We start from the raw sequence: 14,039 nt of genomic DNA on the forward strand, positions 1-14,039 counted from the left end.
CCCCCGCCACCCTGCACACACACTCCCATGCACGTATTTCCCCATCCCTTGTCGACCCACTCGCCCACCACCTCCCCTCCCCGTGCACCTATTTCCCACCTCTAGTCAACCCGATTCCCACCCCCCATCCAAGTGGTGACCCACTCCCCCTCACCACTGTGGAAGTGAGACCCGTTCCCCCCACCTTCTTTGACATACCCCCTGTAGACCAACCCCCCCCCCCCCCCCCCCCCCCCACCGTTGACAGGAGTTTCGACCGCCCCGACGTGGGAGTTTCGATGTCCCCGACGAGGAGGCTTCGACCACCGGCTGCGGAAGCTTTGATGGCCCCGACGGATGGTTCGACTCCCCTGACCGCGGGAGAATAAAGAGGAAGATTGGACCTTTTTTGCCTTCCATCACAGTGAGGAATGTGGGGAATCAGCTGTGGTGGATGTTTATGTTAACTTTTATGTATTTGTGTGTCTTGTTGCTTTTTTTTTCGTATGGCTGTATGGTAATTTGCATATCACTGAACCTTAATTGGTACGTGTGACAATAAATGACCTTTGGAACCTTTGATCTGTCCCTTTTTACAACCCCATCCCTTTGTTCAACTTGCGATCAATTTTCCCATCACTCATCACAAGTTTAGAGAGTTCAAAAATATAAATAATTCATTTTATGGCAGAGAGTTTATCTTCTGATCTGGTACTCATTCCATTGTCTATCAGTGGGATAAAATGAAAGATAACAAGGCAGAAATTGAAAGAAAATAATTTTATTTCATTTGATTCCAAATGGTTAGTTTGATTGATTTCCCACTAAAACAGCGTGACTGAAGAAAATAAAGAAAATTGTACATTTATGGGACAGCTATTGTATTGTGGGAGTGGCGAATCTTTGGAACTTTGGAACTTTCTTCTTCAAAGTGCAGTGGAATCAATCCTTGTATATTTTTAAGCGAGGGGTTTTTGATAAGCAATGAGGGTAAAAGGTTTAGGAAGGAACTGCAGAGAGAAACATAGAAAATAGGTGCAGGAGTAGGCCATTCGGCCCTTCGAGCCTGCACCGCCATTCAATATGATCATGGCTGATCATCCAGCTCAGTATCCTGTACCTGCCTTCTCTCCATACCCCCTGATCCCTTTAGCCACAAGGGCTACATCTAACTCCCTCTTAAATATAGCCAATGAACTGGCCTCAACTACCTTCTGTGGCAGAGAATTCCAGAGATTCACCACTCTCTGTGTGAAAAATGTTTTTCTCATCTCGCTCGATGCTGACTTACACCGAAGATAGACTCAAAAAGCTTGAGTAACTCTTGTTTCCTGTGGAGGAGGCTTAGTTTTGTTTAGAGATACAGCGTAGAAACAGGCCCTTCAGCCCACCGAGTCTGCGTCGACCAGTGATCCCCGCACACTAATGCTATCCTACACACACTACGGACAATTTACAATTTTACCAAAGGCAATTAACCTAGAAACCTGTACATCTTTGGAATGTTGGAGGAAACTGGAGACCCCAGGGACAACCCACGCAGGTCATTGGGAGAACAGACAGCACCCGCAGTCGGGATGGAACCTGGATCTCTGGCGTTGTAAGGCAGCAACTCTACCCCTGCGCCATTGTGGCGAAAACGAAGAGATACGGATGGTGAAACTAGTGGGATGACATTTGTACTTCTACAATATCCCATTCCTTCTCCTCCAAACATGTCAAGTGGAAATCAAGCCACGGTCTGACACAAGATGACTTTTTATTATAAATGGAAACAATATCCCAAACCACAGATGATCTCACTCAGAGTAGCAGCAATATGCTGTCTTGGTGAGATCATACGCATTTTTGAGTTTTGTTTCTGTAAGAACCAAAGTTATTTCATCTTGACCTCCTTTGACTCCTTACTGCCACTGGCATCATTGGAAAGGCTATAATTTCCCAGTCACATCATTAGTTCTGATCCCTAGACACCAGCTCCAGCTGGCTAGCTAAATACTCAGACTACAGTAAACTGCAATGTTGCTGTCCTGCTGAGCACAGATTTCTCCTTTAAGTCGTATCTCCTAATAATCGCCAGCACTCCCTGTTTCCATCATGCTCTATTTCTGTTCCTCACCTTTACTGCCACTTAGATTGTTATCCACAATTTTGCCAGAATCAAACTTAGATTCTTAGATTAGATTCGAACTTTATTGTCATTGTGCAGTGTACAGTACAGAGACAACGAAATGCAGTTAGCATCTCCCTAGAAGAACGACATAGAATATGAGCAATAAATAAATATATTTACGTGCATACTAAAACCGTTGGGTTTTAGATTTTTCAGATTATACCAATAATCTTTATCAATTTATAATGTTAGTTTTAGCTAAAATAACATCTCATGGGGTTAATCTAATATAGTCAAGACACAAAATAATGGTTTGCAAATTATTAAAAGGCCACAGGATCAAAGATAGATTGGGAAGAATCCCAAACAAACTTGGGTACCAAGTTGTCACGAATAATGGTGGTTTACTGGGTTCTTGTACACATCGATGATTTGAATTCAGGAGACACACACAGTAATTAATTTATTTTGCAAATAATACAAAAAGGGCTGATTGAAAAATAGTGCGGGTGTACAAGGAGACAACAGTGGGAAGAAAAGTAGTAAATTAAATTCAATCCAGAGAAAAAGATAGACACAAAGAGCTGGAGTAACTCAGCGGGTCAGACAGTATCTCTGGAGAGAAGGAATGGGTAACGTTTCGGGTTGAGATGCTTCTTCAGACTGAGAGTCAGGGGAGAGGGAGTCTCGAGATATGGAAGGGTAAGCATTTTGCACCTTACCCGTCCATATCTCCCCGACTCTCAGTCTGAAGAAGGGTCTCGACCCGGAACGTCACCCATTCCTTCTCTCCAGAGATGCTGCCTGTCCCACTGAGTTACTCCAGCTCTTTGTGTCTATCTTCGGTGTAAACCAGTATCTGCAGTTCCTTCCTATACAGAGAAAAGGGTATTTTGGAATAAATGTACAGATGAACAGTGGGATCTTGGAGTGCATGTACACAGACTAGTGATGATTGTTGGGCGGCTAGATACGGTAGTTAAGGCACAGGATACTGATTTTTTTTTAGCTGAGGCAGAGACCAGTGAAGCAGGGAGATTATGTTCAAACTGCGTGCAGTTTTGTCATTTTGTGGGAAAGATATTTTTTTCAGGTCGTTGCCAATATTGCAGCCATTCGGAGGAGGAAATTGGATAGAATAGTTTGTCTTCTTTGGAAAGAGACCAAGTAAAGTTTAATTGAGGTATATAAAATTGATGGACCTTTATAGCAGTGGATAGGGTTGATCTATTTCCATTATCAGAAAAATCAATAACCTGAGTACTGAGAGCACGTGGAAGGATTAGAGAATTATTTTCACAGGGGGGGGGGGGGGGGCTGGGGTAAGAGTTGGGGAGAAAGAGGATGGTGAGGAAGCCTTAAAAGGGTGTAGCGAAGGAAACCTTTAATAGACACAAAATGCTGGAGTAACTCAGCAGGACAGGCCTGTATCGCTGAGTTACTCCAGCATCTTGTGTCTATATTCAGTGTAAACCAGCATCTGCAGTTGCTTCCTACACAGGACACCTTCAATGTATTTAGGTAGTTAGATTTGAAGTTGAAGTCCCTGATTTAAAGCAACTTGAAAAAGTAACTCAAAATGATGTGGACTGAACAGTTTTTCCACACAAACACCCTCCCTCCGATCATCTTACGCGAGACTTCAATTACAATGACTGGACCAGTCTGGCAATGAAATACACCCAGTGACCAATCATATTCTTTGCTTCAATAACTATTTGATTCATTTGGCATATTGGGGGCCATTTTCAAATTATCCTGAGACTGCACCAGAGGTATAGAGGACACAGCAGCAGGACTCCAACTACAAGTGGAAAATGGTGTCATCTTTTCAAAACTAAAGTTGACATATTTGTGCAATCAGGGCACAAAAGTCTGCAATAGTACCTGAAAAAAACCTGAGCAGCACAGTGGCAGAGTTGCTGCTTCCTTACAGCGCCAGAGGCCCGGGTTCGACCCTGACTACGGGTGCTGTCTGTATAGAGTTTGTACCTTCTCCCTGAGACCGCCTGGGTTTTCTCTAGGTCAGGGGTGGGGAACCTTTTCATGTTGGAATGCCGCTTTAGCTGTAATCTAATAAGGCCCCATCCAAGAAACTTCAATTAGATATACTTCAAAATGTACATTATTTTGTAAAAATCTAACTACTATGTACTAACTTCAAGAACATGATTAAAAAATTGTTCATTCTAAAGTTAACTAATCTTTTAATGACTTTGTTATGACTGCTTTTTGTGGGAGGTTAACATACATTCTAGAGTCACATTAGAACTGAGTCTTCCGGTGGCGACATGCTTTGTTAGCAGTCGCAAACTTACTAGCTCCGCTGAAAAAATCGCGAATTTTCGCGTTAAAATCGGGTCAGGAGGTCGGGACCGTTTTTAAAAACTTACCGGAGTCTCATGTCGCGGTGCTGATGACGTCATCAGTAAGCGCCGTGAATTTAACGGAGGGAAAGGCATTTTAAATGAAAAAAACGTCTCCAGGTCAGAGCCCACAGAGGAAAGCTACAAAACACCTGCTGAAGACTCAGGAACACCAAGAAACTGCAAAACTGACCTCTGGAGTGGACTCTGGAATGGCTACACGATCTAAGACTGAGATGACCACAAAAGAGAAAACCGAAATGGAGGAGTTAAAGAACTCGGTAAGAGATTTGAAAAATGAGTTGAAAGCTGGAAACTTAAATTTGATGGAAAACATGCATGCATTTATTAATGCCGGTAATGAAAAAATACTTGAGTGCATTGGGGCTCTGCAAAAAAAAGTTGATGATGTGCAAGAAGAATTAACGGAGAAAATTAATAAGGTGGCAGAAGAGTCCACAAAGATGTTTGAGGCTGTGCATGAAACTGTTTCTGCAAATGTAACTGCAGTGAAAGATATAAAAGCTGTTGTGGAAGAGATGGCTGGAGAGATGCAGACGATGAAGTTAGAAATAGACAGCCTCAAGAGCCAACTTACAAAGGTTTCTGATAAATATGTTGACCTAGAAGCTCGCTCAAGACGTCAAAATATACGAATACGTGGAGTAAAAGAGGGAGCTGAGGGGGACAATGCTCGTGAGTACACTGCCAACCTAATTAAACACGTGCTCAATCTATCTGAGGCACCTGTAATTGAAGAAGCACATCGACTACCCAGAGTTAAACCAAAATCTCAAGGAGAACATGCCTACCCAAGACAGATCATAATCAAACTTCGGGATATCCCAACAATGGAAGCGCTGATGAAAAAGATCAAATACGGAGAGAACATGATGTACGGAAATGATTCTATTAAACTCCTACGGGACTACCCTCACGAGATTGTTCTGAAGAGAAGAAAGTTCTCACAGACCAGAGAAGCTCTTTACGAGGTCAAGGGTGTCAGATGTGGAGTATATTATCCGGCCAGAATGCGTATTACTTTCAGGGGAATCTCAAAAACATTTATTAACTCGGTGGAATCTCTTAAATACGCTCAAGAAATCGTGGCCAAGGCAGCAACAACTGAAGATTGATCACCAAGACGTCATGAACAAATTAATTTGCTTATCCCCCCAACAAGAATATCACAAGAAAAGTGAAATAAGCGAACAACACCAATCTTTAAAAATTACTACACGCAACAGATTTTCCAAGAGACGTGTCTAGACATTATTATCTCGCCTTGAACATTGCGGAATCTAACTCAAGGACATTCTGTGCTCAAACGAGGAAAGACTGATAACATGGGAGTGAATCTGCTGAGCTGAGAGCGAAAAACATTACATGGCTTATACAGTTTTACAAAATATTGAGAATTAATAATTAATAACTAACAATACTAATATAGAAATAGCAACTGAAACTGATAAAAATTAATAATTAATAATTAATAACTAAAAATTCTAATATAGAAATAGCAACTGAAACTGATAAAAATGTGTTGCCTGCTTTATAACGCAGACAACCGTAATCACATATGTTCCGCAGCTCGAATGGGGAGGGGAGGAGACTCGGGCACCTGGCACAGTTCCAGGAGCCTGACTTCGGTTAACCCTTTCAACGAACAAATCACTTTTAACAATACTAAAACCACTTACAAATAGTTAAGAGATAAAGAGTGAGGAATATATGTAACTTAATACATGATTAGATTTGATAAGTTGGAATGAAACATATATATATATATACTGCAACTGGGTGAAATAGAACTTATTTGGAAACGGTACCGACCCCCTAGGGTTTGGGTAATAAAGGCAGCGGGGCTAATTTTTTAACATCTACACCGGAAGCGATATAGATGTCGTACCCCACAGACGAGTGGGTCACTCACTACGGTGTCCGAAACTCAGACACCGTAAATTTATTTGATATACTTTTTTTTTTTATTATCACAATATGTCACATCTATGTGTTTTCTTTTCAAGGACAATCGCAGAGGGGAACTACCAAGGAAGTCTATATTATAAATGCTCCCAAAATAACCAGAGTCCTGAGGTATGAATGCACCATAATAAATAAGGTCATCAAAATAGGTAGAAATGTATGACGACAATCAAAAGAAAATGGGAGGAATCACACTATGCAGTTGGAATATAAGGGGTATTAATGAACCTATTAAAAGGGGCAAGATACTAGCTCAGTTGAAATCATACAACACGGATATTTCGTTTCTACAGGAAACGCATCTTAAACATCAAGATCAGACGAGACTGAGGGCGAACTGGATAGGCCAAACATTTCACTCTTCATTTACTTCCAAATCTAGAGGTACCGCTATCATTATTCGTAAAGGAATTCCATTTAAATCAAAGAATATTATTTCAGATAAGGAAGGGAGATACCTTATAGTAGCAGGAGAGATCAATAATACGCCAATTACGTTGGTAAACATATATGCGCCCAATTTTGATAATCCTCAATTTTTTAATAAAATTCTGAATATAATTGCAGAATGTACTTATCAAAATGTCATAATTGGAGGAGACTTTAACTGTGTTTTAGACCCTTATCTAGATAAATCGATGCAAAAACAAAAAGGTAATAGGAAATCTAAAACCAGTGAACTTTTACATACATATATGGAAAACACAAATATAGTAGATGTGTGGAGGATTGCAAACCCGACGGGAAGGGATTATTCGTTTTATTCAACGGTGCATAAAACATACTCACGGATAGACTATTTTCTTGTGGATACAAAATTAATTCCGCACACTATGAACCCTAAATACCACACTAATGCGATCTCAGACCACTCCCCGCTAACTTTTGTTTTAAAACTAGAAGGAATGTCTATGAATAAATCGTTCTGGAGGTTTAACCCGCAAATTTTAAAAGACCCACAAGGGAGTATATATCTAAAAAAACAGATGGACCTATTTTTTGAGATAAATGATACACCAGATATATCCCCCACGCTATTATGGGAATCCTTCAAAGCATTTATTAGAGGAGTCATTATTTCATTTCAAGCTTATCAAAATAAAAAGAATAAGAATGAACAAAGACATTTAGAAGAACAAATAAAACAATTAGATACAGATAATGCTAAAGATCCAACTATGGATAAACATAATAAAATCCTATTATTGAAATTCAAGCTAAATAAATTACTGTCAGAGAAAGTTATAACATTATTTCAAATTACAAAACAAGAACACTTCGAATTCGGGGATAAACCCCACAAACTTTTAGCACGCCAACTGAAAAAACGGGAAAAAGAGAATGCAATATTAAAGATTAAATCAGATAGAGGGGAATTATTAACATTACCCAAGGATATCAATAAAAGATTTGCTCAATTTTACCAGAATCTATACACATCTAAAACGTTAATAGACAATAATAAAATTTCAGAATTTCTAGATAACTGTAACCTACCACAATTAGAACTGAGGGAACAAGAGGAACTGGGAGCACAAATTACTTCTAAGGAGATAGAAGACACAATAAAAACACTAAAGAATGGAAAAACACCAGGACCAGATGGATTCAGTAATGAATTTTATAAATCTTTTTATGACATAGTTACTCCACGATTACAGAAAATGTATACATATGCTTTTGAGGAGCAAAGCTTACCTGAAACACTAGCAGAATCAACGATCATATTAATACTTAAAAAAGATAAAAATATAGAAGAACCAGGTTCATATAGAGCTATTGCTTTGTTAAATACGGATCAAAAAATAATAGCGAAAACACTAGCCAGTAGACTAAGCAGGTATGTTAGTAGATTAATAAATGAGGATCAAACAGGATTTATACCTAAGAGACATTCATTCAATAACTTGAGACGTTTGCTTAACATAATGCACTCACATAAATCTCACGACCAAGAGTTAGCTATCATCTCACTGGATGCAGAAAAAGCGTTTGATCAAGTAGAATGGGATTATATGATTAAAGTATTGCAAAAATTCCAATTGGGAGAGAACTTCATTGCATGGATAAAACTATTATATAACAAACCTACGGCTAGAATACTAACTAATAATATATTATCCCCGAAATTTGAACTATCAAGGGGCAATAGACAAGGTTGTTCATTATCTCCGCTGTTATTTGCTTTGGTAATTGAACCCCTTGCTGAAAAAATAAGAACACACCTGGATATTTACGGTTATAATACAAAATATTCAAATAACAAAATATCCCTATATGCCGATGATGTACTACTGTACATCACAAAACCACAAATTAGTATACCGAATATATTAAATTTAATTGAGGACTTTGGATCCTTTTCAGGATATAGAATAAATTGGAACAAAAGTGAAATTATGTCGATAAAACCAAAAGACTCAACACATCTCAGGAAATTCCCCTTTAAAATAGCTACAGAAAAATTCAAATATTTGGGAATTGAAATTACTAGAAATTACCAGGATATGTTTAAAGCCAATTATAATCCCCTACTTAAGAAATTAAATAATTTGATTAAATTCTGGAAAACACTTCCGATGTCCTTAATAGGCAGAATAAACGCTATAAAAATGATTTTCTTACCACAAATTCTATACCTATTTCAATCAATACCTATATATCTCCCAAAAAAGTTTTTCAAAAAATTGGACTCAGACATTACAAATTTCATATGGGATTATAAACCCCATAGAATACAAAGAATACACCTTAATAAACAAAAAGAGTGGGGGGGTCTAGCGCTCCCTAACTTTATGTATTATAATTGGGCAGTAAATATTAAAAATATGATTCACCTGCTGGACAATTCTGCCCAGCAGGCGGACTGGATTGTAATGGAAAAAGGGGATTGCTCCCCGAGTAATATAGGAGCGATTATCCTCTCACCAATAAATCTGAATAATAAAAATTATAATAAAAACCCAATTATACATAGCACAATTAGAACATGGAAACAAATAAAACAGAATCTAAAATTAAGAAACCTATCTCTCTCAATACCAATAGCCAATAACCCATCGTTTAAACCATCAATCATAGACAAATCATTTATACATTGGGAAAGAATGGGAATCAAAACGCTCGAAGATCTGTATGAAGTGGGAAAATTACTATCATTTCAACAACTACAACTGAAATATAATTTGAAAAATAACCAATATTTTAAATATCTTCAAATTTGTGATTATTTGAAAAAATACACAAAAGACTATCATAATATGCCTTCCGACTTACTGGATGAAGCAATGAAGACAAAGGCGGAATCAGCTAACTTAATATCGTACTTATATAATATCATTTTAAACATAGAAATACCCACAACAGATGGAATTAGAAGAGACTGGGAACAAGAATTAGCTATAAAAATTTCAAAAGAGAGCTGGGATAAACATTTACTACAGGTGCATAAATGCTCGATCAATGTACGACATACGCTTATCCAATTCAAAACATTACATAGACTATATTATTCAAAAACTAAATTAAATAAAATCTTTCCCAATGTTTCACCAATCTGTGATAAATGTCTGTGTCAAGAAGCTACCATAGCGCATTCTTTTATTTTTTGTACAAAAATCCAAAAATTCTGGCATGGAATATTTGATATTTTTTCAAAATTAATTAAAATAAAACTGGTACCAAAACCAGAATGGATCATTTTTGGGATATCGGAAGATATCCCTGAATTAAACGTGTATCAGAAGAATTTACTCAATTACGGGCTAATAATGGGAAAAAAGCTCATACTTAAATTCTGGAAAAATGCGCCCACACCAACAATAAAAATGTGGATATCAAATATGTTTGAAACATTACATCTGGAAGAGATGAGATTCCTCTTATCAGATAAAGCAAACCAATTCCAAAAGACGTGGTCTACGTTTATGGACCTATTACAAGCATGAGGTGCAATAGTAATTTTAAATAAATAAATAAATAAATAAATGGTATCAGGACCTGGCATTGGGTGATAAAACAACAAAAACAGACTTGGTTGGTAGTCTTTCTGCGGAGTTTAATGTCATAATAGAGCGATTGTCCTTACTTTCTTTTTCTTTCTTTTCTAGGGTCTACTTTCTTACTTTACTTCCTTCTCTAACTTCTTTTCTAAGGGGCTTTCTTTTCCCAACACTCTTCTGCACTTCACAACTCTTGCGCACCTTCTTTACTTTCCTTACTTCTATCTTTTTCTTAAAGCTTTAAAAAAAAAAAAAAATGAAGCGGTACAAAAAATGTATTAAGATATATGTGTTGTGTATTATTGCAATTTACCGTACTTCTAATAAAAATAAAAAAAACAAAAAAAGAACTAAATCATGAACATAACAGGTGTTAAAATTGCCCTCATGACTCACTGATGTTTTAATTGTGGCCGTCAGTCGGGGAGGATTATTTCGTTGAATCTTCTTTTACACTTTGGTATTTTAAATACGTTCATTTTAAGATTAAAATAAAAATAATAAAAGACTAACAAAAACATATTAATAAAATTAAAATAAGAGGATTTGTTCTACAAAATTTGGATTCATTCAAAAGGCCGTACTTAATGGCCTAGAAGGCCGCATGCTACCTTAAGGCCGCAACTTCCCCACCCCTGCTCTAGGTGCTCCGGTTTCCTCCCACACATTCAAAGATTTACAGGTTTGTAGGTTAATTGGCTTGGTAAAATTGTAAATTGTCACTGTAGGATAGTGTTAATGTGCTGGCCGGCGCGGAGTCTGGGCCTGTTTCCGTGCTGTATCACTAAACTAAACCAACTTTCAGGACAAATTTTGTTCATCATTTAGACATCCTGATACCCCACTTGTTGTTATATCCTTTACCTATAACTTCCTTCAGCCGATTGTCACATCCCAAATCCTGGCAGTTTAAGAGAAATTAGGAAAGAGAAAATAACAAATTGTTTCACATGAATTTGTAGATTTATGGTACACAGGACAGAGTGATAATTTCAGGGCTATAATTCATTGCAATTTTTATAAAAGATTAATAATCTTGAAAACCGTTACTAAACAGGTCTCATAATTCCAGCTAGTAACGCAGGTGTTAGAATAGTGCAGATCACCTAAAATCTTTCTATTTTCTACTTGTCTATATAATGAATCGGTATGCAATGCAATATGTAATACAATCACAAGTATCTGTATCCCTGTTTTGCATAATTGACTTTTTGTGTTTGGTAAACATTGACATTTTTTTCCTTTGACATCGAACAGTATTATCCTATATTGGAATCCCAATTAGCTGATGATTTTGTCATCGTGGTATTACTACATAGACTCTTTGGAGAAGAGGGTAATAATGACGTGTAGGAAGGAACTGCAGATGCTGGTTTCAACCGAAGATAGACACAACATGCTAGAGTAACTCAGCGGGACAGGCATCATCTACAACAGAAGAAGTATCTCGACCCGAATCGTCACCCATCCCTTCTCTCCAGAGATGCTGGAGTTACTCCAGCATTTTGTGTCTATATTCAGGGTAATAATTACACTCTCTGGAATGAAGTAAATTAAAATAAATTAAGTCCCATTCACTTTGCAAACTGTAGCAACAGAACTTTATTGCTTTTTTTTTTGCTTTAGAAATACCTCTCCTAATTATGAAATTATAGCATTATAGGGAGCTACACTATAAACCAGGATAATCAAATCACAAGCATTCAAAATTTTAACTTTATAAGATGACATTAGAAGCTAAGTAAAAAAACCAAAAACAAACATATACACAATATTTTGTCTATTTGGAACACGATAAACTTATGAACATTAGATCAGCTGTGGTCACTGTCTACCATAAAAAATACAGCTTTAGTTCTTAAAAAAGACAGGCGCACAGGAAAACGGCCAATTCTAAAGCACTTTCAAATGGGTCCAACAGCAAAAATGTTGAAAGTAGCGTTTCAAAGACAGACGTCGTGATCAGTAATCAAACACTTCCCGAGTTGTTACACATCTTTTAGGATTCCTTAGTCATAAACAAGTCATGATTCCTTATCCTCACCAGAGAGGGACCTGGTGTGTGTGTGGTTGGGGGGGGGGGGGAGAGAACAAAGGGGGTCCTGGCTGGATTGGGCGCTGAGAACAAAGAGAGTCCCAGCAGAGGGAGCGGGGGTCCATCTTTTGTAACTTTGTTGGTGCACTATACGTGGCAACTCTTTGTATACTTGTGTATTATATATAAAACAAAGAATTTCACTGTTCCTCGGTACACGTGACATTCATTCATTCAAGAGATCATCTCACTTAATCACGTAAACGGAGACTAAATTCAAGTGCGATCTGAGGTGAAATGAGGCTGGAGGACAAGGGTATACGGTTATAATCAAAGATCCTATAACGGATCTTTGGTTATAATTCTCGGTCGCACATTGCAGATTGTTATATAACCAACAAGCGGCTCAAGTAGCGCAGCGGGTCCTACTACTGTCTCAGAGTATCAGAGACCTGGACTTGGTCCTGACCTCAGGTGCTGTTGGATGGAGTTTGCAATTTTTCCCTGTTACTACGTGGGTTCCCCCCAGATCCCTCCCACATTCCCAAAGAGGTGCTAGTTGCTGGATTAATTGGTCACTCTAAATTGCCCTTTGAGTAGCAGGAAATTTTAACTGATGGGGCAAAGATCGGATGGAAATGTGAATAGGGAGTAAAAAGGTTTGGTGGAAATGGGTGTTTTATGGCCAGCACAAGTCTGTTTTTGCTCTTTCTTACAGTCTTTACATAGAAACATAGAAACATAGAAATTAGGTGCAGGAGTAGGCCATTCGGCCCTTCGAGCCTGCACCGCCATTCAATATGATCATGGCTGATCATCCAACTCAGTATCCCGTACCTGCCTTCTCTCCATACCCTCTGATCCCCTTAGCCACAAGGGCCACATCTAACTCCCTCTTAAATATAGCCAATGAACTGGCCTCGACTACCCTCTGTGGCAGGGAGTTCCAGAGATTCACCACTCTCTGTGTGAAAAAAGTTCTTCTCATCTCGGTTTTAAAGGATTTCCCCCTTATCCTTAAGCTGTGACCCCTTGTCCTGGACTTCCCCAACATCGGGAGCAATCTTCCTGCATCTAGCCTGTCCAAACCCTTAAGAATTTTATAAGTTTCTATAAGATCCCCTCTCAATCTCCTAAATTCTAGAGAGTATAAACCAAGTCTATCCAGTCTTTCTTCATAAGACAGTCCTGACATCCCAGGAATCAGTCTGGTGAACCTTCTCTGCACTCCCTCTATGGCAATAATGTCCTTCCTCAGATTTGGAGACCAAAACTGTACGCAATACTCCAGGTGTGGTCTCACCAAGACCCTGTACAACTGCAGTAGAACCTCCCTGCTCCTATACTCAAATCCTTTTGCTATGAAAGCTAACATACCATTCGCTTTCTTCACTGCCTGCTGCACCTGCATGCCCACTTTCAATGACTGGTGTACCATGACACCCAGGTCTCGCTGCATCTCCCCTTTTCCTAGTCGGCCACCATTTAGATAATAGTCTGCTTTCCTGTTTTTGCCACCAAAATGGATAACCTCACATTTATCCACATTATACTGCATC

The sequence above is a fragment of the Amblyraja radiata genome, chromosome 27 (assembly GCF_010909765.2).
Source record: "Amblyraja radiata isolate CabotCenter1 chromosome 27, sAmbRad1.1.pri, whole genome shotgun sequence".
Taxonomy (NCBI): domain Eukaryota; kingdom Metazoa; phylum Chordata; class Chondrichthyes; order Rajiformes; family Rajidae; genus Amblyraja; species Amblyraja radiata.